This window comes from Pipistrellus hanaki (genome assembly GCF_964339955.1).
Source record: "Pipistrellus hanaki genome assembly, chromosome: 7".
NCBI lineage: Eukaryota > Metazoa > Chordata > Mammalia > Chiroptera > Vespertilionidae > Pipistrellus > Pipistrellus hanaki.
This window is the reverse complement of record NC_140509.1, coordinates 71,126,548-71,145,696: the sequence shown is the minus strand read 5'-3', so window position 1 is coordinate 71,145,696 and position 19,149 is coordinate 71,126,548.

Genomic DNA, 19,149 nt, shown 5'->3' with positions numbered 1-19,149 from the left:
ACCAACATAATAGGCACCACTTAGTGAATACTTACTGTACACCAAGCATGATTTGAGTACATTATTTCATTATTTCATTTATTACCTGCAGTAACCCTATGAACAAGGTATTATTATCATCCTTTGACAAGTAAGGAAACTGTATCTTTCTAAAAATCACAGTTAGTGTTCATTTCATTAGAAATAATAATCTGTATAATAACAAGTCATAATCTGATAGCATAGCATTAATGTGAAGTTTATCTGCAACTCTAAAATCATTATGTTCTTTGCTTCCACTTTATCATAGAAATCTTTTGAAGCAGGGTTCATAAAAATCTGACTGTGAGAGGCAAAATGTGTCCATGTGGTAATATGTAAAGTGATGATTTGAAAATTATTCTGTAGAGTTAATGAATTATATCTGTTGCATCCAATTGAACCATCTATTCTAATAAAGTTGTTACATTAGTTTGATGCATAAACCAGCTTTTTAAAAATTCATATATTGTTGACAATTCTCTTCCTCACAGCTTAATCATGTCATATTTTCCTGCTCTATTTTGTGGTACTTATTAAAGTAATAGTTATCCATATCAATGTTTAAGTGGTTTGACCATCTCCCTTTAAGGCAAAGCATTGAAATGTTTGGAGTAGGAAGCTTTTGATTACCTATCATACCACCCTTTTCAAATAAGACAGAGTCAGAAAAGTGAGAAAAGTCGGCAAAGTCAGTGTTGCTTAGGATATGCTTAGATTCTGAAGTCCATAGGTGGCAAATTAGTAAATGATTACTATGGGAATTCATTAGTATATCAATATAATGTTTTTCTTCACTTTTTTCTTGTAATAGAAAAGCCTATATAAGAAGATACCTCAGTGTTCTTATTTAAAATGAGTAAACCAGAAAGGATTAAGACTCCCTCTTCTGCACATTGACTTTGACCTTGATAATATTTCCTGGAGATCTTTCTCTGTTAGTGCATCTCATGCTTTCTCTTTGTTTTTCTTTCCAGCTACCTAATATTCCATGTGTGCATATACCATCGTTTAATTGACTACTCCTCTGCTGATAGATTCCTGGATTGTCTCCAATCTTTTACTTTTACAAACAAAGCAATAGTGAATAACCTTGGGCATAAATCATTTTGATGTGTGCAGATGTGTCAGTAAGATATATTCCCAGAAGTAAGACTGCTGGGTCAAAGGGTAAATATATTTATAACTATTAAAAATGTTGTTAAAATGTCCTTCAGGGGGGGATTGTATCATTGTGTCATTCAGCTAACAATGTATAAGAGTACCTATTACCTCATAGCCTTGGAAGCAGAATGGTACTCAACTTTTTTATTATTGCCAAGCTGATAATTGAAAAAATGAGGTTGGTTAGTATAGTATGGTCTTTTCTTCCAATTCTCACTCAAGGATATTTTTCCATCGATTTTTAGAGAGAGTGGGAGAAAGAGGGAAAGACAGAGAGAAATACCAATGTGAAATAAAAGCACTTGCCTCCTGCAAGTGCCCTGACCAGGCCAGGGCCAGAGAGGAGCCTGCAACCAGGGTGCATGCCCTTGACCAGAATGTAATCTGGGACCCTTCCATCTGCAGGCCAACACTCTATCCACTGAGCCAAACTGGCTAGGGCTATAGGATGGTCTTAATTTATAGAGATAACATGCTTTTGAGTAATGCAAGAGATTTTTCTAGGATATGTGTGTGTGTGTGTGTGTGTGTGTGTGTGTGTGTGTGTGTGTGTAATGCAATCTACATCTTTGCCCCACGCTACCCTTAGGTCTCATGTCACAAAACCAGTGCCATACGTGAAATCATGTAAATGAGGGATTCCAGGATTTATATTGTTGACCCTTTAGTATAAGATAATAGATATGGTGGCAAGAGCCCTTGTATACACCCAGGAGAAAAAATTCAGCGGCAAGAATGCAAGCCCTCTGCCGAAACCGGTTTGGCTCAGTGGTAGAGCATCAGTCTGCGGACTGAAAGGTCCTGGGTTCAATTCTGGTCAAGGGCATGTACCTTGGTTGAGGGCACATCACCAGTAGGGGGTGTGTAAGAGGCAACTGGTCGATGTTTCTCTCTCATCGATGTTTCTAGCTCTCTATCTCTCTCCCTTCCTCTCTGTAAAAAATCAATAAAATATATTAAAAAAAAAAAAAAAAAAAAAGAATGCAAGCCCTCGATCTGCCAGTACCAGAGTATGTGCTTTGAATTACATATACAAAGAATTGCTGGGGTCCAGCATCCTCATGTGGTATGAGTGCCAATAAGCAGAGAATTGGAAAGGAGAGAAAGCTTTAATGACTATTGCTGGGAGTTGAAGGGAGCTATGGAAGAAGACATCAATTTAAGGGAGCAAAATATGACTGGTCTGGCTGTTACCATCACTTGGAAATACCGGACTAGTGATGACCTGGAGAATGAAATATACATGCTATAGAGTCAATTGTACTCCAATATGGTGAGGTACTCAGATGGACCCATGTGGTACCAAATTCTCATACGTTGGGAGCCAATCCAGGTTGAAATGAAAAAAAAAAAAAAAAAAAAGACTGGTATTCATAAACACAAACTTCAAAACCTATGATTGGATACACTTAAATTTATTTTATTTTGGGAGATCATGCACATCTTATGACCATAATTTGAGTTACATTTACATTTTAAGTTAGGTTGCTTAAAATTATATGTTAGATGTCTGGCCATTGATATTTATTAGATGGCTGCCAAATACTTAATATATTTGGAACTCATTTATAAGTGACACATTTCTGAAACATTTAGTTGAATGTAGAGTATAAACCTATTTTATCTGAAACTTTATTTGCTTATTGGTATACTAGGGGCCCAGTGCACAAATTCGTGCATTGTGACAGGAACTTTGGGCTATGAGGCTGTGGTGGGCACAGGGGCGGGTCTTGGCCCAACCTCCATACTTCCTCCAGTCCCCTCCCACTAAGGCCCCTGGTCCCCTGTCTGCTGGCAGCCCTGCTCCCACTGGCCCCGCTCCCACATGCTGACAGCACTTGGCTTGCTTGCACCTGCTGATGGTGTGGAGCGATTAGGGCCAGCACCAGCAGTGGGTGCAAGCAGGGCTGGTGCCATCAGCAGGTGCAAGCAGCAGCTGCTGCCTGATCACCCCTCAGGAGCATGGGGAGGTGGAGAAGTCCTCAGGGGCGATCAGGGCTGGCAGCCGCTCACAGCTGCTGATCGTGTCAAGCAATCAGGACCAGCACCAGGCGCTGACAGTGGGTATAAGCAGGGTCAGCCCCAGCAGCAGGTGTGAGTGCCGGGCAGGACCATGGCACGCTGGAGCAAAGAATTTTCAGTAACCACCGGAGGCTTGTCTCGATGACAGCAACTGGAGCCCCACCTTGGTCTGGTGTCCCCACTCACCTGCTCCACCATTTCACCATGGCCGGTGCCTGCCGTTTTCTGTGCTCTGCCACCTGCTGCCGATGGTCAGCACACGTCGTAGTGTCCAGTTGTTTAGTTGTTCTGCCGTTTGGTCTATTTGCATATTGGCCTTTTATGGTATAGGATGTATAGGATATTTGTATAGACTAACATCTCGGAAACTGCACACTAAGAAGCATATAGTCTTCCAGACCCATCCTATGTAGGTTGTAGAATTACAAGTCATTTAATTTTTTGCTTGCTGATATGTATTTCTATAATTTTTCTACAATGATCATTTGTTGTATTTAAGAGTAATTTTACAATTTCAAGAAAAAACACTTTGGGGTTTAAAATGGAGCCCTGGGAGTGTTTCATTGTTAGAAGCTCAGTCAGAGAAGCTCTTACACCTAGTCAAGGCTCTTAAACCAAACAGAAGCATTTTAGATGAAATAGAATAACAATTGCTAGGTGCTTTTTTCTTCATTTGGGATCCATCTGAACACTTTTGCAGTATCCTATTTTCCTTGTTTTACATCTTTTAAACACAAAATAGGAGAAATAAAAAAGCCTGAAGGTATGCCTATTTGGTATGTAAACATAATTTTTCAACCACTTTGTTTTATGCTTCTCATAATTTCCAACAGATATAATAGGGCTTAGTTCCATTTTCTATTGTATTATAATGGTTATTTTCACAGGACGCCCTTCACAGTGTCTTTTAAACTGGTCTCTAAGGAATCCATCTGACATACAACCAGATTAATGCATTCTTAAAACCCCACTTTCATTACGTAACTTGACTGCTCAGAAATCTTCCATAGTTTCTGTTATTTATGGTCATAATTTTTAAACAATAGAACCCCTTTTCCCCCACAGGAAGCCTTATGTGGAATTCCATGTAAAAAAGCAGGTCAAGGTAGTGTTTTATACAACTTACAATAATATAAATCAGTAAAAACCAGGAGGCTGTTTTTATGCACACAAAAAGAGCTTTGAATTTTATAGCTGACACTGAAAGTCTTCAGCTTTCAAAATATGTCTGTATCTTTAATCTGGTAGCACAGATCTGAAAAAAAATCTCAGTTTATAAAAATAAGTAGATGATGTTAAATAAAGGTTTTCTTAACAGCCAAGCTTATAATCACAACGAATCACAAATTACATCAAAAGTTTACTCCAAGATTTGCAAGGAAAGTGAATGCGTTGGTGGAAGTCACTGGGTTAAGATGTGATATATCACACGTTTGAGTTTGGATGCTGGTTTGCTTGTCTGTTTCCTTGTTTCTTTCAGGAATTGAAATTCAGAAAATATGTTTTTTAAAGTATTGAAGATCAGGTTTGTTCTAAAATGTTTCTTAGTTTGTGGAAGGATTCTCCCCAAATGAGAGTTGGCTTATTCTTTGCAGCTTAAAAGTAGGCATTCTTTTTTCCTTCTTGATCCTATGAATGTTGTCAGACATCTTAAAAAAAAAAAAAAAAAAAAGACCAGTTTTATCTACCCTGAAAGTCTGCTGAGGTGGGAAACATTCCTCCTTGTAAGGAATTGTGTTTGTGGTATTTACACTCTCCTCACTTTGATATTATGCAGATTTCAGTGGTGCCTTGAACATATGGAAATATATCTTTCATCCAAAGTTCTAAGATCATTCTTGGCCTTGTGTTTATTTGGCCTTCAAATTCACAAAATCCTGTCATGGTCTCTTCAACAGACATTAGGCTAATAGAAAGCTGTAAGATTGCTCTTTTAGCCTCAGTTGTGTTTTTACATTGTGTCATTTTTACACTTTGCTTGCTGATTATTGTCCATCACACAAGCAAAGCACTTTTCGCGTTTTGCATGATTCTCTCTTACATCCTCAGAATCTATCCTTCTAATGATTTATGTCATATACACATATACAAGTGCATTTTCATATGGGTTTCACTTTTTAAAATTATTTTTACTTTTTGTAATAATCATAACTTTTTGTTACCCTTTTAAACACACTTATTGTTTCTTGCTCTTGCTGGTTGTGACAAGTTGACTACTGACTGAGCATTTTTAAACTAAATGCATTCAGCAAATAAGTATTGAACTCACAAGGACCATAGTCAAGACTAAAGTAAGTGGGACACCATCTGTTGATGACAGGAGAACAGACTCACACTGCTCCAGAGAGTAGCTTTTTGAGCATTGTGGAAGTTGCAAGTTTGCAAATTGAATTTTCACAAGAAATTTCTGTCATTAACAATTATACTTGAAAAGAAAACACAATTTAAATCGGACATTAGCAGGATATAACTACATGTTAGAGAAAAGTTAGCAAACTTATCCTATAAAGGACCAGATCATAAGTATTTTAGACAGTGACACTATTTGGGTCTCTATTGTGACTACTCAACTCTATGGTTGTAGCACAAAAAAACAACAACAACAACAACAACAAACAAACAAAAAAACCAACATCCACAGATAATATGTAAATAAATTGGTGTGGTTATGTTTTAATAAAACTTTATTTATAAAAACAAGCAGTGGGCCAGATTTGGCCCACAGGCTGTAGTTAGTTGACCCCTGTGGGGGAGTATAATCAGTGCTTGCTTGTATGACTCAATGTGCATTAATAAATAAGCAATCACGGTGGTAGATTTAAGATGGCAGCAAATTCTTTGCTATGACTTCCATTGACAGGTGGGGTCTAATTCCCTTCCCCTTAAGTTGGAGTTGTCCTTAGTGACTAGTTTGACTAACAGAATGCTGCTTGAGTGTCATTCTGGTATTTCTGAGACATCATACGACACCTTGTAACTTATTCCAAGCATCTTGGAATGCTTTTTTTAACCTGTAACAAGGCTGACAACCCTAACACAGCTATGTGGCAAATGGGCCCAAGATACAAGGCCCTGGAAAATAAGGCAACACTGTGTGTGTGTGTGTGTGTGTGTGTGTATGTGTGTGTGTGTGTGTGTATGTGTGTGTGTAAGAGAGAGAGAAAGAGAGAGAGAGAGAGAGAGAGAGAGAGAGAGAGAGAGAGAAGAGCATATAAATGAAGAAGCTAATGGAAGTAGATGCCCATTGCTGAACCTCTCCAACTAGTGCCAAGTTGACCAGAGATAAGCCACCCCCACTGTACTCTATTCAAATAGGCCCAAATGAATGTAGTTGTTTTTGTTTGTTTGTTTGTTTGTTTGTTTGTTTTAAGCCATCACATTTTAGGGTGTGCAGTGAATTTGAGAATTTAGGAATAATCAAGGAGAAAACAAGACCATGCCATGGCAATAGTGCACAATGAAAGAAAAATCCTGGGGTAAGGGCAATTTTGTTAGCTATGATGAATTCATTTATTGATCTTTAGAGAACAATGTGAACATAGTATCTGCCTGTGTTTTCTTGTAAACGGATAGAGAGAATTCCTGAGGCAAGATTAAATTATAAATGAGGATCTTTGCAACATTCTTCCTTTGTGAATATAGCTAAACAGTGGATGAAAAGGTTACCTCTTAAATAAATTTCAAATGTGAATAAATAAAATCTACTTTATTACTAAATTACTTCAGGTAAATGATGTCCTGTCTTCTAAGCCCTTTAACTTCAAAAAGTTTAGTCATAGCACAAAAATGACAAATAGTGCTGACCACATCTTTGAACTTCCAGTGTGTCAATAACAGCATTATCCAGGCATTTTTTAGGTCAAAGGAGTGAATTAAATTTACAAGAGATAAACATTTGCTTCATTGCTGAACTGTCATAATTCTGGATACCTTGACCTAGAAGATGAGGTAATAGAATAAAGAACTGAGCAGGGAGTAGACTATTTTTAAAGCCTTGCTCAAAGATACAGTCATATTGTGGACTGACAATACTTCTAATGTGCATAGCTATTTCTTGCTGTAATGTGGTCTGATTGAGCATATCTAGAGTGGGAACACTCAAATAATAATAGAAGAGCCCAGTACATTTTCAAATTGTTCTCATCATGGAACATCACTACTTATCTTCCTTGCAGTAAGTCAAATTCTGCTTCCTGTAACTATACTCACTGATCCCAATTCTTTCCTCTGAAGCTATACAGAATAAAAGTAATTTTCCTCATCCATTTCTTATTTGACATTATTTTTACACCCCCTACCATCTTCTTACTCTTCTGGATAGACAGATGATGACTGGTCTTACTGATTTCTTAATGTGGTCTGAAGAATAGGATTCAAACAGCTTTTACTAACACAATTACCTAGTATTAGATAACTTGAGTGTTAAGAAAACTTGGCAATACATTTTTTTAACAAGTTAATTTTAAAAAGCCATCAGATATTTGATCAAAGAATAATAATGATGACAATGACACCTAAAATGTAAATTTCCAGAATTTCCAAAGCTCTTTCCTAGTCGGGACTTATGTATTAGGCAATACTGGTCTCATTCCTGATACTAAGTCCTCAGGATCCAAATAGAAGTGAGCAATTACTATATGTGCTTTGATATAAGAAGAACAGGAAAAAAAAAAAAAAAACATTCTACTTATCACTACTTATCTGCTCTGCTCTTGAATAGATTTAAAAATCTGTTAGAGTTAATTTTTGAATATGTAATGCGTACACACACATACTACAAATTTAAAAAGGTATCAAATCTTACCTAATAATAGAGAAACAGGTAAATTTACTGTACCTCCACTATGCCCACAGCCAATCAGAGTGAGTATGCAAATTAACCCAACAAAGATGGCGGTTCATTTGCATACATACCTGGTCCTGGAACCTCCTTGGCACTCAGGTCACTCCCAGCCTGCCATTGGAGAGGGGTTTCCCTTCCCAAGTCTAAAGCTTTGGGTGAAGGCTTTAGGCTTGGGAAGGGGCCAACCCTGCAATTGGAGGGGGGGCAAGGAGAGGGAGAGACTCCTTTCCAAGCCTAAAGCCTGGGAAGGGGCCGAGCCTGGGGATCAGGGATTGGAGGGAAGGGGGAAAATCAATGGAAACATATCCTCAGGTGAGGATAAAAAGAAAAATGTCATATCCCATGAAAGACACATCTTGAGTAAAGAAAGTTATCATTTTTTCATGGTGAAGGGACCAGAGTCCGTGTTGATGAAACTACCTTGGCGGCTGCAGCAGTGGGTTGATGGGGCTGGTGCCTTCCCCTGATCAGCCCCGTCACCTCCTGCAAAGGGAGTCCAGACTGCAGCTTAGGTCCACTCCCAATGGGGAGTAGGCCTAAGCCATCAATAGGACATCCCCTGAGGGCTCCCAGTATGTGAAAGGGGGCAGGCTGGGCTGAGGCTCCCCTCCCAAGTGCACGAATTTCATGCCCCAGGTCCCTAGTAACCTATAATAGAAATAAGTCTCCTCTGAACCGAGCCCTCAATCTCTCAGGAATGCTTCCCAAAGCTTTGTCTGATACCAGTTTCTTTTGTAGACTTCCAGAAGCATTCCATGAGTATGTAATCGTATACACAAATACACATTAAACTTCTTTGTGCACAAATTATAACAATATATTTTGGAGATCATTCTGTGACAACATGGAATTGCCTCATTCTGTTAAAATACCCCTTGTGCTCTGGTATCACTATTTCAGCGTTTTTCAACCGCTGTTCCGCGGCACACTAGTGTGCCGCGAGATGTTGCCTGGTGTGCCGTAGGTGCAGACAAGACAAGAATTTTATAATTTTTCACTATTTTGTTTACTTAATATTTCATAATAAAGTAATTATAAAATACTTTCTTTGTGTTTATTTGATTCCTATTCAAGAGAATTACTTTATATATAGTCAATGTAGGCACAGAGTTAAATTTTTTAACATTTTCTAATGGTGGTGTGCCTCATGATTTTTTTCATGAAACAAGTGTGCCTTTGCCCAAAAAAGGTTGAAAAACACTGCACTATTTAACATTCTACCTTTGTTAGACATTTTGGTTGTTTCCAGTCTTTCGCTAGTAAAAACAATGCTGCAGTGAATATCTGTTGTTAAGGGAAACAACATAACAGGTTGTTTCAGTCAATGTCGTTCTTTGTGATGCTGATGAGATATTTCATTAGTTTATGAGATACATGGCTTCATTATATGTTGTTTCCCTTAAAGTCAGAACCCATTGATAGCATTAAGTGAGAACTTGCTGTATTTTGCTTCACATGTGCATGCATGCCTGTAAAGTTAATGACAAGAAATTATGATGACATGCCAGCCAGCATGCACACTTTTTTTTTGTAGGCACTGCATTGTTTATTAGTATATATTATTATTTTTATTGAATTACCTGCACACTTTTTAATTTAAAAGATGCTAGAGAGTCTGTACAACAGTGTGTGGTTTTCTCCACATACTTGCCAAAACAGTGTGCTATCAAATCTGTTGATCTTGGACAGCATAAAGGTGAAATATGAGGAGTGCATCTCGCTTTCATTCTATAATAACTGGCAATTTTCTTACAGTGAAGTGGAAGGTCTTTCCAAATGTTTAATAGTTGTAAGCATTTTCTTTTGCATTACTGGGTTGTTTGTATCTGTTCTCTACTGCATTTAACGGTCTTTTAAAAAGATTCATTTGTAGCTCTTATATGTGAAGCTATTAACATTCAGTCCATAACATGACACACATATTTCCATTCAGGTTGTAGATATCTTTGAATTTCAGCTAAAGAATTTTTTACATGCAAATTCAAAACATGTATTTAAAGTTACAAAAGTTTTCTCCTCTCTGATTTTACAGAAAGCCTCCCATTTTCTTACAATAATGCTACAGGTTGTTTTTTTTCACTTATGAATTTTTAATCCATCTGGATTTATTTTGATGTGAGGGATGAGGTGAAAATTTAACTTTATTTTTTCAGATATTCAATTATCCCACAATTATTCACTTAATATTCTGTTTTTCCCCAGTGGTGTGAAATTCCACCTTTGTCATTTACTAAATTTAATTTGGGGATTCTATTTATAAACACACTTTTCTATTTCATCGATCTGTTTATATGTACATGTGCCAGGACACCACTATTTTAATTACCGTAATTGGCAGGGTTAATCTTCCCCGCATGGCTGATTTTTTTTCACAGAATTTTCCCAAATATTCATGAGTTTATTTTCACATGTGATGCTGACAGACTTGTTTAGTGAAAAAAAGATCTATTGGAATATTATTGAGACCATGATAAAATGACAAGGTTATTTTAGGCACAATATAGTTATAATGTACCTGTTCTCTTTAAGACTGCAATATACCCTGTGAATGTTTATGTATGTTTCCTTCAGTATGTTTCCTTCTTTTAACTTGCCCTTACAGAGTTTTACACGTTTCTTATTAAGTTTATTTCCTAGTACTTGATCCTTTTGTTGCTATTGCATTTTCTCTTTCACGTTTCAAAATGTTTACTCGTTGTATATACAATCATGCGTTGCTTCATAACAAGGATATGTTCTAAGAAATGCATCAAGAGATGATTTCATCATTATGTAAACATCATAGAATGCATTCACACAAACCTAGATGGTATAGCCTACTGCACACCATAGCTATACAGTATCATCTATTGCTCATGGGCTGCAAACCTCTGCCGCATGTTATTGTACTGAATACTGCAGGCAATTGTAGCACGACGGTATTTGTGTGTCTAAACATAGAGATGGTACAATGAAAATACGGCATAAAATATTTTTTAAATGGTGCATCTTTCCAGAACACGTACCGTGATGAAGCTTACAGGACTGGGAGTTGCTCTGGGTGAGTCAGTGAGTGAGCGGTGAGTGAATGTGAAGACAGAGGGCATAGCTGTTCACTCGGTGTGACCTCTTACTGGCAGCATTAGCAGTGGGTTTTATAGGCTTGGGGGCCTTGATGAATAAAACACAAGGTGAAATCAAGCACAGTAGAAAGCGATGCAATCCATGGAGGAGGTAAATGAGAGATGTATGCGGCTGCTGCCAGGGGAACACACATACTGCTTTCTAGTGAACTTATTTGTATGAGTAGGAATAGTATACCCTAAGATAACAGTAAAAAGTACAGCAAGTAAATAAACCAGCAGCATAGTTGTTTATTATCAAGTATTAAGCACTGTACATAAAGGCATGTGCTATACTTCTATCCAACTGGCAGCTCAGTAGGTGTGCTTACACCAGCCTCACCACAAACACGTAATTCACTGTGCTATGACTGCGTGACTGCTGTGATGTCACTAAGCGATGGGAATTCTTTTAGCTCCACTGTCATTTTATGAGACCATTGTTTTACATGCAGTTAGGCGTCATGTAGCACATGACTATAGAAAGAATACATCCAAGTGATTTTACTAAATTATCTTACCAAGTAAAATTTTTAAAATATATCTAGTATTCTTTTATTAAGAAATTTCAGTATAAATAGATATTAGTATTTTAATAAATATATTTTCAGCATCTGTAGTGATGAGCATGTTATTTTTCTCATTAGACTTACTATTGCTAAAACATCCTTGCATTTCTGATATGTACCTAATCTAGCCAATATTTATTATTATTTTTAAAAATGATCAATTTTACTTATTTCTTAGAATTTTGAGAGTAATTTTCATAAGTAAAATAAATCTGTTTCCTGTTTTTATATTATCTCTGTCAGATTTGGGTCATGATATAATTCTCATTCCTTAAAAAGAATTTTGAAGTTTTTCCTACTTGTCTAAATTCTGGAACAGTTAATTAGGTTGGAGTTCTCTGTTTTTTAATGTTTCAGAGAATACCCTGGTGGAATTCCTGGGCCTTGTAGATCTTTAGGAAGGAGAGAGAAAACAAGACAGATCTTTGTCCATTTCCCTGTTTTCATTTATATTTTATACATCTTCTGTGGTCTGTTTTGATAATTTATACTTTCTTATAATTTATTTCTTTCACCAATGTTTTCAAATATTTTTGCGCCGTTGAACAAAATAACCCCTTACAATTATTTAAATTCACTGAGCATTTATTTTCCCATTTTCTTTCCTTATTGGCATATTTCTTCCCTCTTATCTTGATTCTATTAGCTAATGCTTTCTCTACTTCATCGTTTTCTTTTCTTGTTCCAAATAATCAACTTTTAGATATATTTAGTATGTGTATTTTTTCTGTTTCCTAATACATTTGTTTCTAAACCTTCATCTTTTTTACCTTAAAGCTGTGATTTATTTTAATTTTATTTTTAATATATTTTATTAATTTTTTACAGAGAGGAAGAGAGAGGATTAGAGAGTTAGAAACATGGATGAGAGAGAAACATCAATCAGCTGTCTTCTGCAAACCCCTACTGGGGATGTGCCCGCAACCAAGATACCTGCCCTTGACTAGAATCAAACCTGGGACCCTTCAGTCCACAGGCCGATGCTCTATCCACTGAACCAAACTGTGACTTATTAATGCAAAAAACATTCTTGGGAAGAGTCATATTTAAACTATTGATGATCATTTGTATCTTAGGAAAAGTAACTTCCAGATTTTTTTTAATTTTTATTTATTTATTTATTTATTTTTTGAAGCTGGGTTTTGGAAAGGGGAAGAGAGAGTTACTAGTCAAGTAATTACTGGAGGCCTACAGAAAGGGGATGGTGACAAGTATAAGCATAATGTTGGGGAGTATGGGGGGGACAATCCCCTTGGTGTGACAGTATCTCCCACACTCATACGTCAGAATATGTTCCCCTAACATCATCACATGATGGCTTGATATTCCAGGAGGGGAAAATAAGTTCATATTTATTGGGAAAGTGCTTAAACAAAAAAAACAATTAAATCAACTACATAAATAATGAAATATAAGTCATGGTCCTTTTTTTTTTTTCTCACTAATGTAAGCAAAGCAAAACCAAACACACAGCTTTATGGAGAGGCCCAAATCCAGCTACAAATACTGCCAATCAGGCCATTTTATTCATCTGAAGATGTTGCCACTGAAGGAACAGAGTAACTGGTGTCCAACGATGACAGCCCAAGGCTGCCTCTGATAGCTTATACCTGAGCGACGACTCCCCTTTCTTATGACCGCCTCTCTCTCTGACAGTTGACCATCATCTTGTGCTTTTTATATGCTTTTGATATCCTTTTCTCTACTTGATCTTTATACATCCCTGGGCATTAAACTTCCCTCCCTCCCACATCCAACTGGACACAAGTCTTGCTGATTTTTTATTCAAAATGTCTTTCACATCTTTCTTGTCTATTTCTAGCGTCTTGCCAAGTTAGAACTTGATCATCTCATGCCCAAACTTCTGTGGTCGTCTCTCCCATCATCCTGCCTTCGTCAGGATAGGCGAGCTGCTGTAAAACAAACAACTTCCAAATCTCAGAGGCGCAATAAAAGTTTATTTTTCATTCACATCATCGTTTAATGCAAAGTATGCCTTTCTCTAATTGAATTTTCCTATGTCTTTTTTTCCCCCCCGGAAGTATTTGCTGCCCTGAATTTTAATATTTTTCATTTAAAGATATTTATGTCTTATAACTCACATATGTATTCCCATACTATTGGCATGTATTTATAATTAGTTTGCATGCTTTTCAACTTTGTGTGAATACTGTCATCTTCATGTATTCTTCTATAGCCTGCTTTTTACCCACTACATTGTTTTATGAGAATTCATTCATATCTATGTAGCTCAAACTCATTCACTTATCTTAATGCTCAGTACTCCATTGAATAAATATATCACAATTTATCTGTTCAACTATTGATGTCCATTTGGTTTGTTTCCAATTGCGGCTCTTTAAGATAAAGCTACTATAACCACCCTTATAAATGTCTCTTCATCAACACGTGAGCAGGGAATGGATCTGCCAGATTTGGGCACCTCCAACTTTACAAAATATTGCCAATTTGCTTTTGAAAGTGATTGTCCCAATTTATACGCTCATCACCAGTCTAGAAGAGTTGCTGCTGTTTCATATCCTTGCCAAAACTTGGCATTCAGATAGATTAATTCTTTGCCAATATGACTAATTTGAAACACAATTTCATTGTGGCTTAATTTGCATTTCCCTAATTACAAATGGGAATAAGTATTTTTATATAAAAGCATTTGTTTTTATCTTTTATATAAACTGCCTCTTTGTGGTCTTAGTTCATTTTTTTTTCAACTTGGTTATTGTTTTTGCTTTTTTTTTCATTGTAGGTTTTTTAAATTTTTTTAAAGAGGTAAGTTAGCTTAGCTGTAATTTTTATCATAAATTATTTTTTCTTGATTTTTATTTTGTCCTTATTTGTAGTAAATTATATTTAATTGTCCTTATTTATAGCGAATTTTATTTATTTTAAAACAAAGTATTTAAATGTATATAGTTATACATATATTTACAAAAACATAATTTTATGTCAATGTGTATAAAAATTACCATATATAAAAATTTAATGTGTGTGCAATTTTTTCCTGGGCTTGTTTGGCTTTCTTCTCATTCTCTTCTACTTTCCCCTTCATGTGAATCCACATCTTTTTTTCTGTAAAAGTAACTCATTTGAACAAAGAAATAGTAAGAACTATATAAGGTGCTTGTTGGGTACTGAAAATTTCAGGGGTAACACTTTGTAAAGTATATGATTATCTAACCATTCTGCTCTACATCTAAAACTAATAGGAAAAAGTATTGAATGCAAACTGTAATTGAAAAATAAAATTTAAATTTAAAAAGATAATTATGTAATGTGATAGAGATGTTAACTAACACTGTGGTGGTAATCATATTGCAATACATAAATGTATCAAATCAACATGTTATATACCTTAAACTTACAATGCTATATGTCAATTATATGGGGATGAGCAAAAGTAGGTTTACATTGTGACAATGGGACATTCTTTTGAGTTAATAAAACTATTGTAATGATCATAACCTGCATGTCTTTTTTTATATTAGCAACTGTAGACCTACTTTTGCCCATTACCATATTTCAATTGAAAGAATTCATGTTAAAGATTTTAACATTTATATTTTCCACTGTGTTTAAATAATTCTATATAGACATATTTACAGTCATATACACTTGTATACATACTATACAGGGTATTTAGATTTTTGCCATTTGTTTTATAAGCATGGGATTACTAGTTTGCTAACAATCATTTTTTTACTTATTATATTTTCATTTAACAATGAAAATCTCTCCAAGTCAACTTGTATACTTCTAACTCATTCTTTTAATGGCTCATACTTTCATCAGCAAAAATTTTGCTAAGGAAAAACCATGTAGAAAAACTCCCAAGGTCCTAAAAAAGAAAACATGTACTTAGTCAATATTTTAATAATATATTTTGGACATTTGTTTATATGCATGAAGTTTAAGTTGACATTCAGAGGTTTATTTTTCCTCATAAAATTTTCTTGTAGAAATTAATCCGTAAGTGGATAGGTAGGTAGGTAGGTGGATGGATAGATAGATGTGGCACAAAACACAGTGACAGAAAGACTTTCTAATCTATTCCCAGCTGTGTGGACTTGGGGGAATAATTTACCTTCCAGACTCCAGTTACCTCATTTGAAAAATGCAGGATAGAATTAGAATGTAGACTGCGTTCCTGATGAAGTCACATATACAGTAATTCAAAAGCCAGTCATTTGAAGACTAATCCCAGGTTAGATGAAGGCTCTACACTTCATCAGCTGATGTGGCGCCACCATGTGGTGGCAGTGTAAACACAGTCTTAAATGCAGGTTTCAACTTATATGATTCTTCATCAATTTTCAATTTGAGGAATTAACATTATTTCAAACTTTTTACATAAATTGGGATTTTAACATGCTTATTTTTTACTGTTTCTAGTTACATAAAATGTAGTTTGACCTCAAACATTGTTTCTATACTATATTATACTTACTATAGTAGTTGGTCACATGATAAAAATGGGGAAAATTACAGTAGTCAGAGAAAATTACTCTTACTATTAAGAATTTTGAATTTTTAAAAATATACAGCAGATTATGTGGCTCTAAAACTATTTAAAGTCCCTAAAGTCCCTGAAATCTGAAGGTGGGAGAAAATAGAAATTGGGAGCAGAACTGGGCACAAACATACAAGGTAGTATATTAAAATTCTGTATTATTGTTCAGTCTTCAAAATGTTTGAGATGTACATTAAATTAAAACACATTACACAATCTAGTAATGATATGGTAACTAGAATCAAAGTATAATGTCAATTTTTATTTATTCTAGCATTTATGGATCTATTATTTACTGAAAATTCTCAACTCTTTACTCACTTCAGGTATTTGATTTTTTTTTTTAGTAAATTTTAAATTTTAGAATAGTTTTGGATTCATAGGAAAGTTGCAAATATGGGACAAAGACAGTTCTTGTGTACCCTGTACTCAGCTTCCTTTGTTAAGATATTACTTTACTGTGACATAGTTGTCAGAACTAAAAAAAAAAAAAAAAAAAAAAAGGAGGGAGGGGAGATACATTATTATTAACTAAAGTCCATACTTTATTTATATTTTCTTAGTTTTCACTGAATGTCTTTTTTCCATTCCAAGATACCATATTACACTTAGTGATGTTTTCTTAGGCTCCTCCTGACGGTGACAATTTCTCAGATTTCTCTTGTTTATAAAGACTGTGATAATTTTGAAAAGCACTGTTCAGGTATTAGTCAAATGTTCCTCAATTTGGTTTTGTCTGATGTTTGTCTCATGATTAGACTGTGGTTATGGTTTTTTTTAGAGGAAGACCATAGAGAAAGAGCATTCTCATCACATCCCATCAAGGGTTTGTAGTATCCACAGTTGTGTGTCACTTTTGATGTTAACCTTGATCAGCTGGTCTAGGTGGTATTTGCCAGATTTCTCCTCTGAAAGTTATCCCTCTTCTCCTCTCTCTATGCAAGTGACTATACAAAGCCCACACTTAAGGGATAAGGAATTATTTTTACCTGCTCAAGTGGGGATTATATAATAAATTAGTTGGAATTCTTTTTTTTTTTTAATATATATTTTATTGATTTTTTACAGAGAGGAAGAGTGGGGGATAGAGAGTTAGAAACATCGATAAGAGAGGATTATCAATCAGCTGCCTCTTGCACACCCCGCACTGGGGATGTGCCCACAACCAAGGCACGTGTCCTTGACCGGAATCAAACCCGGGACCCTTCGGTCCGCAGGCTGACGCTCTATCCACTGAGCCAAACCAGTTTTGGCTGGAATTCTTTATATAAAGCATTTTTCTCTTCTCTCCCATTGGTTAACTTATCAGTCCTTTATTTATATAATACTAGAGACCCAGTGCACAAATCTGTGCACCAGTGGGGGCCCTCAGCCTGGCATGTGGGATCGGGCCGAAACTAGCTCTCAGACATCCCCTGATGGGTCTCAGATTGCGAGAGGGTGCAGGCCAGGTCGAGAGACCACACTGTTGCACAGTTGGGGCCACAGAGGGAGTCAGGAAGTTGGTCAGCTGGGAAGAGACCGCAGGAGGGCTCCAGGGCATGTCCAGCCCATCTTATTCAGTACCCACCAGCTGGACTCTAGCAGCAAGCTAACTTACCAGCAAGATTGACTGCCCCCTGGTGGTTAGTGTACATCATAGCAAGAGGTTGAACAGCCTTAGCATATCATTAGCATATTGCCCTTTGATTGGTTGAACGGATGACTGGATAACCAGACGCTTACTAGTAGCATATTATGCTTTTATTATATAGGATTATAGAGGATGGACATATTTATTTTGTACTCAGGTTATCATCCGTTACTACGTTATTTATTCTAATGCTGAAATTGTTCTAGGTGTGGCCCTTGGGAGGTCCCTGGCATTGGCCTCTGCATCCCTTCCACACACCCATCGTTTTATTTTTAAAAAAACGTCCTTACTTTCTGTCACGCAAGATGAGTCCTAAGCTTGTCGTGTGTGTTTCCTGCCCCAGCCCCAGAACCAGCCCTTTCACCAAAAGCACTGGTTCCCTTTTTGGAGAATGATATTAGAAACCCAGTTCTGGGTACTCAGTGTGATTTCTGTTTACTTTGGATCTTTTCTCTGTATCTTTTTCCATAAATATGTACTTTTCTCTCCAAGTCTTAATCATCTTAAAATTGAGATAATTTTTAAAGAGCCTTGAAAATTTAAAGAACAGTTTGGCTAACATTTGCTTCACTCTTTTTAACTATTGATTTTTAAAAACTATGTATTTTTATTAATTTCAGAGAGGAAGAGAGAGAGATATAGAAACATCAATGCTGAGAGAGAATCATCCATCAGTTGCCTCCTGCACACCCCACACTGGAATTGAGCCCACCACCTGGGCATGTTCCCTGACCGGGAATTAAACCGTGACCTCCTGGTTCATAGGTGGATGGTCAACCACTGAGCCATGCCAGCTGGGCCCCACTATTGTTTTTGATTATTGCTACTGTTAACACCACTCCATCACTATTTGTAGACTTTGTCACTCTCAGGTATGAATTCAGGATAAAAGCTTTCTGGAGGAAAATGATAAATTATGTATGCACTTTTTCTCGCTACATTACTTTTCCCTAAATCATCAGCTAACAAACATTTCCGTAGTGAATAAACAGAGCTGTGTGCATCTATCTGTGTATGCATACAGGTGTTTCCCTTTAGGCTTCTTATTGGACCGCATATCCAGGAGAAATGTGCCAAAATTACTAGACTGTGATTCGCCCGAAAGTGGCACCTGTGTGTTTTCCCCATCTTCTTTGCATTTCCAGGGCTTAGCTCATGCCTGACATAATCCAGGGGTTTCCTAACATTTGCTGAATAAACTACAGGAACGCCGAGAACACGTGAAGTCTACCATCAATAATTTAAATGTATCTAAGCTCTGTGTGTGTGTGTGT